Source organism: Schistocerca serialis, chromosome 5 (genome assembly GCF_023864345.2).
Source record: "Schistocerca serialis cubense isolate TAMUIC-IGC-003099 chromosome 5, iqSchSeri2.2, whole genome shotgun sequence".
NCBI classification, from domain to species: Eukaryota; Metazoa; Arthropoda; class Insecta; order Orthoptera; family Acrididae; genus Schistocerca; species Schistocerca serialis.
This window is the reverse complement of record NC_064642.1, coordinates 307326713-307339950: the sequence shown is the minus strand read 5'-3', so window position 1 is coordinate 307339950 and position 13238 is coordinate 307326713. Positions and strand designations below refer to the sequence as shown.

The 13238-nt window shown below is 46.0% G+C and overlaps 1 protein-coding gene and 1 non-coding gene across 2 annotated transcripts in view; both read left to right on the top strand.

Annotated features, from left to right (window-relative positions):
• The window catches only part of LOC126481917 (potassium voltage-gated channel protein Shaker), a 1005443-nt gene that overhangs the window by 211428 nt on the left and 780777 nt on the right, over positions 1-13238 (top strand). The gene's annotated exons all lie outside the window — the stretch shown is intronic.
• Trnat-agu (transfer RNA threonine (anticodon AGU)) lies at positions 8919-8990 on the top strand. The gene has a single exon. It is a non-coding gene; the product is annotated as a tRNA-Thr (tRNA).

Sequence of the window (13238 nt, the reverse complement as noted above, 5' to 3'; positions counted from 1 at the left end):
CCAGGTAGTCGGCGTCATGGCAGATATTTGGCGTCATAAAATGACAAAGCCAGTGACCGTGACGGCCAGGCAGTCTGTTCAGACAGGCCATAGTTCAGTGGCGATCGTTGCGACTCTAGAAACTTCGCCTCCTGGATATGCCATTGGGAGAAAGCCAAACCAAGCTATTTGTAGACACTTACTATCCTAAGCTCCTGTTTTGCACCCAAGCAGGAGGGTCCTTTCTCTCTCTCGTGCGATTGATCTTCGTGGAGAATATTGAAAACGTACGGGACAAAATACTTACGTTAACTAATAACGAAATGTTTTCTTCTTAAATAAGAGAACGGATCAAGCGCAGTTGGGAGGCGTTACTCTTCTGTTAAAAACATGGTCATGTACCTGTTACCATAACGCCGAATAAGAAGCTTAACGTGGTATGGGGATCAATTTTTCAACGGGATGTAACGCTGCAGGCGATCGAAGAACTACGTGAACATTTTGACAGGCAAGGGATCCACTCCATACGTCGTGTAAGGTGATGACCGCCAGACAACGAGATAGACACCGACCCACTTGTCCTCGCATTTGCGGGGGATTCGCCACCAGAAAAGTTCAAATTATTGTGTTGGCGCTGCAATGGGGAGCTGTATTTCCCACCTTTGATGTGATGTTTCAAATGTCAGCGCTTCGGGCATATGTCTTCCGGGTGTACGTACGGTTCGATTTGTGGAGACTGTGGCCGGCCACTTCATGAAAATTCACCCTGTACGCTCCCGCCAGTCTGTGTCAATTGCAGGAACATCCACCCTCCCCTATCCGCAAAGTGTACTAACATAAGGAACGCAAAATCCAGGAATTCAAGGTCATAGAACGCCTCTCGTATTCTCAAGCTCAGAAAAAATACGTTCGTTTGTATACAGTCTCACCTTCTGGGACAAGGTCGTCAGCAGTACGTGGTGCATTTACTCCCTCGACGTAGACAGCCGGTAGTCACGCGAATAATCTTGACAATGAGGACGACAGGTAACCGACTCGTTGCTCCTGTTGCGCCGTCTTCAGGAACCACTGCCCGCACTCGGCCGCAGTAGCAGCATCCTCTTCCAGCATCTGCTGGCCGTAGGTCCATGGAAGCTCTCTCCGTAGGAATCTACACATCAGAAGAACGATACCAATCTGTGGCTAAAGGAGTCTGGGTCCCAAGGTTGTCCATCCTTCTTCTGTTCCTACGCCTATAGCGGATAAGCTCTCACAAGAATCTCAACCGCCAAAATTTGCGAAATAAGAATAAGAATAAGAAGAAGGCATTCGGGAGTAGGCTACCCAGGAGATGCAAAATCCTTCCCACGCCGTCGGACTCCAGGCCAATGTTCCTTCGTGTTGTAACCCCCTCTCCCCAAATAGTGATAGTGCTACTGGGACATGAACTGCTCTCCTTCACTCCTAAGGCATTGTCACTTTGATACTTCAAAGACACTGAAATGGCTATTACTTTCGCCCGCGGGAACTACAACTATTTTCCTCTTGTTCTGCCATCTGTGTTGTACTCCAGGAAACACACTCCTTTGATAACTCTTAGAGGTTTCTGAACATTCCGTCGGTACCGTATCCCCCCCCCCCCCCCCCCCCCCCCCCGTGTGGTCATCTCGAGGGGTATATGCAATGGTTCCGACAGTTGTCGACAGAGTGTGAATTCTTTTTCATACCAGAATGCGAGTAAAAAAAACCCACCGATCACAGTTTGTAACCTTTATTTACTTTCAGTTAGGGAACTTACTTGTGTTGGGATTACAACTTTAATCCAAGAAATCCCATCCAACCACGCGCCCAACCCCCCAGCCCGCAACCCCATTTTTTCCTAGTAAGGGACTTCAGAGCGCATCACCCGCTGTTTGGAAGTACCATTTCGACTGATAGGGGCTATCTGATTTATCTGTGTCTCCTCAATGATGGTAGACCCTACACCCGCCCACTTCAGCGCCATCCGTGGCACCTTTTCGGCTATCGACCATACGAGCCCCTCCCTAACCTCGTGGCTTCGTCACAGTGGTCGATACACGACTATCGCCATGGCAATGACCACTTTACGGTGATGCTGTCACTGCTCGACTGACCAGTAACCACATTCTCCTTGATAAATCCTAAACCGCAGAATAATTTCTATTTATCTAATAGGTTAAAGTTGGTGAATAGCAACTAGTAAATTCACATCTGCATTTTAAAAAGTGAAAAAAAATATTGTAAACAGTGAGCGTGCAAGCATGTTTAGAAATGAATTTGGAAATATAATGTAAAATGACTCATTAAACATAATTACGATTAACCGTACAAATGAGACATAGAGCATAATACTAATTAACCCGATTCATTTTCCTACAACGCACTCTCCCACAACACGTACTCCGGAGTTCCCAGACTCCCTCAAGCGAAACCATCATTTTTTTTTCTTTCGATTATACACAGATACTAGCGGAATCGGCATGCTTCGCAATTGCTAAATAAATGTATGGGCATTGAATATATTTCCTAAGTTCCTTCTGCCTCTTGTCTTTGTCCATGGCATTCTCCACCCTTCCTTTCTCCATCTCCTCCTCTCCTTTCTCTCTATCTTCTGCCTCCCCCTTTATAATCGATTCCTCCTTCCCCCTCTCTATGTCGACCTCCTCTTACCCGTTTCTCTGACCTTGAGTCGCCTTTATTGTTATTACTAATTCAGATTACGTAATAATATTGTAATCATCAGCCGATATGCCAAAACACATCTTTCCTGTTTTCTGTGAAAAGCGACAGTGAGAAAGGATACAAAACAGAACATTGAGCGTTGACAATTTTTGTTTAAAATATCTGTACTGACAAAGAGTATTTCTGGGAGAAACAATTTTTCCAATTGCTTAAATGCCGGGATATCGTAGTTAAAACTGACTGCAAGAGAGAAAACAAAACCCCACATTTTCACAGCACAGAATAGCAGTTCTTTTACTCGCAGTGAGTTTTAAAAGAAAATCTCTGTATTATTGTTTTAAAAAATTAGTGGCGTATACCTCTGCCCCCCATGAACCATGGACCTTGCCGTTGGTGCGGTGGCTTGCGTGCCTCAACGACACAGATAGCCGTACCGTAGGTGCAACCACAACGGAGGGGTGCCTGTTGAGAGGTCAGACAAACGTGTGGTTCCTGAAGAGAGGCAGCAGCCTTTTCAGTAGTTGCAGGGGCAACAGTCTGGATGATTGACTGATCTGGCCTTGTAACACTAACCAAAACGGCCTTGCTGTGCTCGTACTGCGAACGGCTGAAAGCAAGGGGAAACTACAGCCGTAATGTTTCCCGAGGGCATGCAGCTTTACTGTATGATTAAAGATTAGATGAGTAGACCACGTAACTAATGAGGAGGTATTGAATAGAACTGAGAAGAGGAGGAGTTTGTGGCACAACTTGACTGGAAGAAGGGATCGGTTGGTAGGACATGTTGTGAGGCATCAAGGGATCACCAATTTAGTACTGGAGGGCAGCGTGGAGGGTAAAAATCGTAGAGGGAGACCAAAAGATGAGTACACTAAGCATATTCAGGAGGATGTAGGCTGCAGTAGGTACTGGGAGATGAAGAAGCTTGCACAGCATAGAGTAGCATGGAGAGCTGCATCAAACCAGTCTCTGGACTGAAGACCACAACAACAACAACATTCCTCTAAATGTTAAAACAGTAAACTGCGTCGGTAAATGGCCTACAAACGACGTTTACGTACGATGGAACTCTACGAGCTGCGAGGAGTAGCCAAAGGCTACAAACGTTGCACTCAAAAAAATAATTTCCTCTAGTTGTCGCACAGATAGCGCTACTTTGTCATATTCTCTTAGCAACAGTACATTAGAATTTGGGTTCGTATAGCGGGAAGGCTTCGAAAACTTTGCCCAAGGTAAGAGGCGCGCGTCTTTGTTCGCCCTTTTTTTTTATCTCCCATCCGTCCACGAGAACGGCGACGACGATAAGACCGAGTCATTTCTGCTCATCTGCGTCACGCGTTTCGAGCGAGGACGGGCGGCGCGCCATTCTGAAAGGCTGGCGAGTAGATAATTTCGCGGTTCCCACGAATAAAGGAGGCACGGGCGAGGAAAAAGGATCCTGGCCGCGCCACGACGGGAAGACAACAGAAAACAGTTTCTGAGCCGCCGCCGAAAGTGTTTTGCACGACTTGACAGCGTTCATTGAGAGAACTCGTCGCCCGCCGCTGCACTGGCGTTCTGCTATTTTTGTCGTCTGTTTTTGTCTTCGAAAATAACCGCGCGATTCGGGCGACGCTTTTCGCGGCCGCATTGTTACGTAAGCGGGACGCTAATGCGCCCGCCGGCGCAGGATTGCCCGTCGGGACTGGGGGGACGTGGCGGCCAGCGGCGTCCTCAAGGCGGCTGTCCAGGGGACGACCGGAGACGCGCGCTGGAGGCGGAGGAGCATCGCGGCTCACTGTGTCTGCGCGGAGCTGTGCGGAAGTGCCGAGGACAAGAAGATTTGGGGCTGAAAAGGACACAACACGTATCGATATATCACATAATAAACACTACTGGCCAATAAAATTGCTACACCACGAAGATGACGCGCTACAGACGCGAAATTTAACCGACATGAAGAAGATGCTGTGATATGCAGATGATTAGCTTTTCAGAGCATTCACACAAGGTTGTCGCCGGTGGTGACATCTACGTGCTGACATGAAGAAACTTTCCAACCAATTTCTCATACACAAACAGCAGTTGACCGGCGTTGCCTGCTGAAACGTTGTTTTGATGCCTCGTGTCGGGGGGAGAAATGCGTAACATTACGTTTCCGACTTTGATAAAGGTCCGATTGCAGCCTATCGCGATTGCGGTTTATCGTATCGCGACATTGCTGCTCGCGTTGGTCGAGATCCAATGACTGTTAGCAGAATATGGAATCGGTGGGTTCGGGAGGGTAATACGGAACGCCGTGCTGGATCCCAATGGCCTCGTATCACTAGCAGTCGAGATGACAGGCATCTTATCCGCATGGCTGTAACGGATCGTGCAGCCACGTCTCGACCCCTCAGTCAACAGATGGGGACGTTTGCGAGATAACAACCATCTGCACGAACAGTTCGACGACGTTTGCAGCAGCATGGACTATCAGCTCGGAGACCGTGGCTGCGGTTACCCTTGACGCTGCATCACAGACAGGAGCGCCTGCGATGGTGTACTCAACGATGAACCTGGGTGCACGATTGGCAAAAAGTCATTTTTTCAGATGAATCCAGGTTCTGTTTACAGCATCATGATGTTCGCATCCGTGTTTGGTGACATCGCGGTGAACGCACATTGGAAGCGTGTATTCGTCATCGCCATACTGGCGTATCACCCGGCGTGATGGTATGGTGTGCTATTGGTTACACGTCTCGGTCACCTCTTGTTCACATTGACAGCACTTTGAACAGTGGACGTTACATTTCAGATGTGTTACGACCCGTGGCTCTACCCTTTTTTCGATCCCTGCGAAACCCTACATTTCAGCAGGATAATGCACGACCACATGTTGCAGGACCTGTACGGGCCTTTTTGGATACAGAAAATGTTCGACTGCTGCCCTGGCCAGCACATTCTCCAGATCTCTCACCAACTAAAAAAGTCCGGTCAACGGTGGCCGAGCAACTGGCTCATGATTACTGTTGATGAACTGTGGTATCGTGTTGAAGCTGCATGGGCAGCTGTACCTGTTCACGCCATCCAAGCTCTGTTTGACTCAATGCCCAGGCGTATCAAGGCAGTTATTACGGCCAGAGGTGGTGGTTGTGGGTACTGATTTCTCAGGATTTATGCACCCAAATTGCGTGAAAATGTAATCACACGTCAGTTCTAGTATAATAAATTTGTCCAATGAATATCCATTTATCATCTGCATTTGTTCTTGGTGTAGCAATTTTAATGGCCAGTAGTGTATAATCGCTATGCAGGTCTGAGACTTCCATCCAGTCCCTCGTTGATCATTCTGGTATGGTAGTTGAAGATAGCAAAACAAAACCCGAAATTTCAAATTTCGCATTTAAGGAACTGTTCGTACAGGAGAATCGTACAAACATACCATCGTTTGACCATCGAAGAAATCCGGTATGGATGGCATAGTAATAAGCATTCCTGTGTAGAAAAACAACTGAAGGAGTTGAAAACAAGTAAGTCGCAAGGTCCGGATGGAACCCCAATTCGGTTTTACATTGACTCCTTACTTAGCTTGCATTTATCGCGAATTTCTCCCAGCATAATGTCCCAAGCGACAACAAGTGACTTCTGTATATAAGAAGAGTAAGAGAATAAACCCGCAGAATCACGGGTTGCTACATAACCCTTTTCTCACATCACATACTGCGAACTATTGATGAAGGGCACCAGGCAGATTCCATATAGCGTTTGCACGGTGCCCCACTGCAGACGGTTCGCGAAGCTACGACACTACGCAATAGGTTCCTAGATATGTGAGAGACACAAAAGCTTCATAAGTAATAAAACACAGTATATTTTCCTCGACGGGAAGTACTCATCAGAGACAAGGGTATCTTCAGGAGCGCCCCAGGGAAGTGTGATAGGGGCGCTCTTTTGTATATACATAAATCATCTGGCGGACAGGGTGGCCAGCAGTCTCAGTTGTTTCCCGAGGATGCTGCTGGTGCTGCTGTGTACTGGGAGGTCTCGAAGTTGAGTGACCTCAGGTTGATAAAAGGTGACTTAGATAAAATTTGTAGTTGGTGTGATGAATGGTAGCTAGCTTTAAATGTAGAAAAATGTAAGTTAATGCGGATGAGTAGGAAAATAAACCTGTAATGTTCGGTTTCAGCACCAATAGTGTGCTGCTTCTCACAATCACCTCGATCAAATGTATGGGCGTAACGTTGCGAAGCCATATGAAACGGAATGAGAATGTGAGGATCTTGGCAGCCGGCGAATGATCGACTTTCCTTTATTGGGAGGATTTTAGGAATGTGTGATTCATCTGTGGAGGAGGCCGAATATAGGACGCGGGTGCGATCTTGCCACACGAGTGTTTGCAATCCGCAGCCGATCGTATTAAGGAAAGATATCGAGGCACTTCAGAGGCGAACTCTTGGATTTGTTACCGGTAGCTTCGATCAACACGTAACTCTTACAGGGATGCTTCGGGATCTCAAGTGGGAATCCACCAGAATTTAAGGTGATTGGAGAATGGTTAAACTGACGCCAACATACACTTCGTGCACGGACCACGAATATAAGATACGAGAAATTACAGCTTCACTCTATTTGGGAATGGAACAGGAAAGGGAATGACTAGTAGTGGTACGGTGGCTTGCGGAGTGTGTATGTAGATTCAGATGTGGTACAGGAAGAAACTCATTGTCATACCATAGAGGCTGTCTGTGCAGGACGTGCAATTCTCTAATTACTGGGGATGGCGAGCCCAAAAGAGCACGAAAGTTGCTTTTCCTCCTTCAGCACTCTCCTTCCCCCCCCCTCCCCCCTCCCTCCCCCTCCATTGCTCGAAAAAATACATCGAAACAAGCATATCAAACACATTTTAGAAGGCGATAGATATTCCTTTTCCCTGTCCATTGTGTTTTGTTTTCTTCCTAGGCACTAAATAACGTTAAAAACAGTTGTATTTTTCTTCTTTAATGAAGATGACTTTTCCAGTGTTACGAAATGTTTTTAATGAAAATAGTTCTGTCTAATTATGGTCTTATTTATTCAAAATACAGACTTTTTCGTTGACCAGGCATTGTAAACTCAACGAGCTTTGAGATACGTGACCTCTTTTCCGGAAAATCAGTCACAGGAAAATATCTAAGTCGTCGTGGAACCTCCACAGTTTGTCACGAAAACAAAATCCACCACTATAGCTTCAGTGACTGCGACGTTAACTTTCTATGTTACCAGACGATGCCACACCCTCCCCGTCAACGCCAGTATTAAAATATTTTCTGCTAAATGGTCCACGTTAACGTTACGTTTCTTGACGTCTCGTGTAAACTGATTTTTAAAGAGCTGTGGATACCCAAGACATACGACGTCACTTTGACATCAGAAACCACCTACCACAGATTCTACCAGGTGATGTAACAGCTATAAGCCATGTTCTACACTTCCTACGAAGTAGTGGATATTACGACAAGATTTAAAGTGTTAGCCTTTTAGGTGTTGGCTTAGGAAACGATGTTGGATGCAGTTGCCTCCCGCCGCCTGCTTAGCCACGAAGCGACACCCAATACATTCATCATTCCTAAATCGACCGTAAGTAATGAAGTACCTTTGTGTGTCTGTTCTTGAATATAAAAGCTACAAACTACTTATTAGCAATTTTATATTTTTTACGCAGTGATTTAAGGTTTGTGAATTGTATATGCAGAGTCAAGCGACGAGTGAAAATTTGTACCAAGGCTAGAATTCGAACCCGGGTCTCCTAGTCATTAGGCGGATGCGCTAACCACTATGTAACCCTGCACAGTGGCTTTGCACAACTGCCCAAACTACCCTAACATGCCTCGATCCTCAATCCAAATTCCCATTCACGCCTCAGCCTACTTCGTATTGCCTCTAAACTGGAACACCACTACAGACGCTTTCCAACTTTATTCGAATAGCACCTCAGCATCGAATGAAACGGGTGATCCTGCCTTAATCCTACGCATAGGTGCTTTAATCAGATGAAACTATATGGTTCCACAGACCTTTGCAAGTTTCAAAAATTAATGATGTATGTTTGTAGACTGAAGTCATTTGATTAAAGCACATATGCCTGGGTTTCAGACGGGATCCCCGATTTCGTTCGATGCTGAGGTGCTATTCTAATACAGTTGGAGAGACTTTGCTATGCTTTTTGAGTTTAGGGAAACTGAGGTGTGAATGAAAATTTGGATTGTGGAGGGAGGTGTGCCATGGTGGTCTCAGCAGTTGTGCGAATGAACTGTGCCACGGTGGCGTAGTGGTTAGCGCATCTGCCTAGTGAGCAGGAGACACAGGTTCGAATCCTGATCTTGGTGCAAAATTTTCAATTTTCACCTCAGTCTGCGTATATACACCACATATGTTTAAGACTTGAAAAGGTTTCTGGGGCCATATACACACATCAAAAAATTTTTTGCATCAACCCAGTTTCCAGAACTCCTGAAGATAGAGGTTGACTGTGGATATTGTATCAGAGACACAATCCCTTTGAATATTCAGAGATGTCCCAAAACCGGCCCAAATATATAAACAATGATACATGAACAGGGAATATTAGACGGTGGGGGTCCGACAGCCGATCACTTCCAGCCATTCCACCAGGAAGGAGGTACACGGCCCGTGTTTTCTGTAGTTCAGCCACGGTCAATACCGCAGTTCGATCTCGTCCGCATTGTCACTTTGTGCCAGGAAGGGCTCTCAACAAGGGAAGTGTCGAGACGTCTCGGAGTGAACCAAAGCGATGTTGTTTGGATATGAGGAGATGCAGAGAGACAAGAACTGTCGATGAGATGCCTCGCTCAGGCAGCACAAGGGCTACTGCTGCAGTGGATAATCACTACCTACGGATTATGGTTCGGAGGAACTTCTACAGCAACGCCATCATGTTGAATAATGCTTTTCGTGCAGCCACAGGACTTCGTGTTACGATTCAAACTGTGCGCAAAAGGCTGCATGATGCGAAACTTCACTCCCGACGTCCATGGCGAAGTCCATCTTTGCAATCACGACACCATGCAGCGCGGTACAGAAGGCCTAACAACATGCCGAATGGACAACTCAGGATTGACATCACGTTCTCTTCACCGATGAGTGTTGCATATGCCTTCAACCACACAATCGTCGGAGACGTGAATGGAAGAAACCCGGTCAGGCTGAACATCTTAGACGCACTGTCCAGTGAGTGCAACAAGGTAGAGGTTCCCTGCTGTTTCTTTTTCTTTGGGGGGGGGGGGGGGGGGGGACATTATTTGGGGCAGACGTACGTCGCTGATGGTCATGGAAGGCGTCGTAACGATACGTGAATGCCATCCCCCGACCGATAGTGCATCCATATCGGTAACATATTGGCGAGGCATTCGTCTTCATGGACGACGATTCGCGTCCCCATCGCACACATCTTGTGAATGACTTTCTTCAGGATAACGATATCGCTCGACTAGAGGGGCTGCATGTTCTTCAGACATGAATCCTGTAGAACATGGCTGGGATGGATTCAAAAGGGCTGTTTATGGACGATGTGACCCACTAACCACTCTGAGGGATCTACGCTGGATCGCCGTTGAGGGGTGGGACAGTATTGACCAACAGTGCCTTGATGAACTTGTGGATAGTAGCCACGACGAATACAGGCATGCATCAGTGTAAGAGGACGTGCTACAGAGCATTAGAGGTACCAGTGTGTTCAGCAATCGGGATCGCCACATCTGAAGGTCTCGCTGTATTGTGGTACAACATGCAATGTGTGGTTCTCATGAGCAATAAAAAACGCGGAAATGATATTTATCTTGATCTCTATTCCAATTTTCTGTACAGGTTGCGAAACTCTCGAAACCTAGGGGACGTGCAATTTTTTTTATATGTGTAGTTGAATTTAATTTTAGATTTGCCTTAATTCTGTTTAAATTTTATTAGTTCAGTTAACCATTCATCTACGAAGTCTAATACGTATGGAAGCATTATTATTATTATGTGAAGTCTCGTGGTATTCTGGTACATCGCGTGCCTGGAAACCGAAACGTCAAGAGATCGAATCGATTTTAGACCTCTAAATACTTCTGTCTGTCTTTACCATAGGTTTGAGGTCTCAGTTACGCGAAGGTGCGCCAGGAACGTATGTGACGTCTTCGAACGGTATGAGAGAACTGAGGAACTAATAAACATGCCCTTTAAAATCGCTGTCATCATCGTCGTCGTTTAAAGAGCAGTGTTGTGAAAGTCAAAGCCGCGCCGCCCTCTGCTGGACCCGCGGCGTGGCCCGGCGGCTGTGTGCGCCGTTCCTCGCGGTATCGAGCGGCGCGCCTCCCGCGGCACACGCCGGAACGACGCGCCGCCCACTGCAATAATCCGTTACCGCGGCCCCCAGCACCCGGCAACCAGCACTGCACCACTCGTATGTCCTGTGGCAACGGAGTACGCCGCTCTGGGAAACTAATTATGCAGCACACACATTACGCAGTGAAACAAAGACACCGCACAAACCGAGTCAGCCTCGAAGCGGTCTCTGCTAGAGCACCTCGAAGTGCTCCACACACCCACTAACACTTTAGTCTTCTGAGTGAGATTTCGTCTTACGGCAACGTTAAAATTGGTGGTGCCCCATCATGCCTCTACCACATTCTCCAGCCATGGGCAATCACGAGGGCGAGCTGAAAAGTAATGGCTCTGAACTTTAATTTTACTCTCAGTATCGGTTGAGATATTATGACAAGCATATTACTTGGCCGAGCTTCCCTCTTGGCTGACGCAGGTTGCAACCGTCTGCCGCCATAGGGTTCCGAACTGGGGCGTGCGACATGGTGGTGTGTAACGCAACGACGTCGGCGTGTGAGAAACAGAGTGCTGTAATCCAGTTTCTATGTGCAGAAAACGTGCCTCTAATTGAAACCCGTAGAATAATGAAATCTGTGTACAGAGATGATGCCAGACCTCACACAAGAGCAGCGACATCTGCAAGAATCCGACGCGTTGGACTCGTCGTCATCGATCGTCCTGCATATCCCCCCGACTTGGCCAGTCCCATTTTCATCTGATTCCAAAACTTAAAGAATACCTTCGAGGACTTCACTTTGATAGTGATGAAGCTGTGTAAGCAGACGTGAGATTGTGGCTCCATCAATGAAATTAAACGTTATACATTGACAGTACCAACAAACTGGACTCCCGTTGCGAGAAATGTGTTGGTTGCCAGGGTGACTCTGTTGAGAAATGCATATGTAGACAAGAAGAATAAGGTCATACAATGTTAATAAAATTTTGTTTTACTTAAAAAAGCTTTGCAGACTTTCCACATAAAAAAATTAGGAGACATTACTTTTCATCACGTACTAAGCCATTTCCCCTCAACCCGGAACCCATTAGTAGTTGTTGGTTACCTATTTAAGAGTTTCCAGTGGCAATGAAATTTCAGTTTCATTATTTCGATCGATTATTCACCAAATTTAAAATGCTCTCATAATTTACTCATTAAGAGGTATTATCTCATTTTAAAATTTTAGCACGATAAGAAAAGAACTACAGTTAGAGACTGTGTGTCTTGCAGCGTAACTGATGGCTCGTGAATACACGGACATTATTCATCCAGTGTTTGAGAATGAGTCCACTCAGCGGCTTGCAACAAACTTTACGCGGATGATTTTAAACGTTTAAGAAACTTTGTATTGCTGAAACCGCCCAAAAAATTTAAAAAAATGTTTGTCGCTTACTGCATTTTCGCTGTTCATGCAGTAAAGCTTCAGAATCAGGTATGACGTTTTAAATTATTACTTCTTCACTACCGACTCTATTTGCAATACCATTTGCATACGGTATCCACATATATCACCGAAAATCCCTGCACAGTTGATATTGTACGACAGATATGACGTCAATAACATTCAGATGAAGGAAAACCTTTCTCTGCTTGAAATGGAGCCCAAATTACCTATACTGTATTCATCCAGTGCTTCATAATGAGAGCACTTAGCGACGTCCAACAAACCTTCAGAATAATTTCTCACGTTTTTTAAACTTTGTCTCGCTTACATGCTCAGAGTCAAAATTTTAACACGTTAACTCATTTGCAAGGTAATCGGACGTTTGAAGCTGCTTTTCGATTATTTAAAGAATCTAGGGTTCACTGGACTGTGATAATTAAGACCAATGCCACTGCTAACCCTCAAAATGGCTGCACCAATAACGACAGAAAATAAGTTTTGTGTATTGTGCGTAACAATATAGTTGGAGGAATACATAATTAAAAGTGTAGGTGATTTAGGGATGCACAGGGTTCGATGTTTAGTACATAGAGCTAGCTGCCACCACTGGCCGCAGCTACGAAGCGATTAACTCGGCTTTACATCGAGTCGATCTGAGCTGGACTGACATGTGCGAGCCCGTCGTTCCATGCTGTTTCAACAGTTTAGCTGTTGCCGCTGCTAGTGTGTGGTGACTTGCCTGTCTTTCGTCAATCGTTGAACAGTTGTTTCCAATGGATGAGGGCTCTGGAGTACGTCCTGCACAGGGCAGCAGTCGAACTCCCTTTGTATCAAAGTAGGATAGAGTAATAGGCTATTTGCAATCTTGCG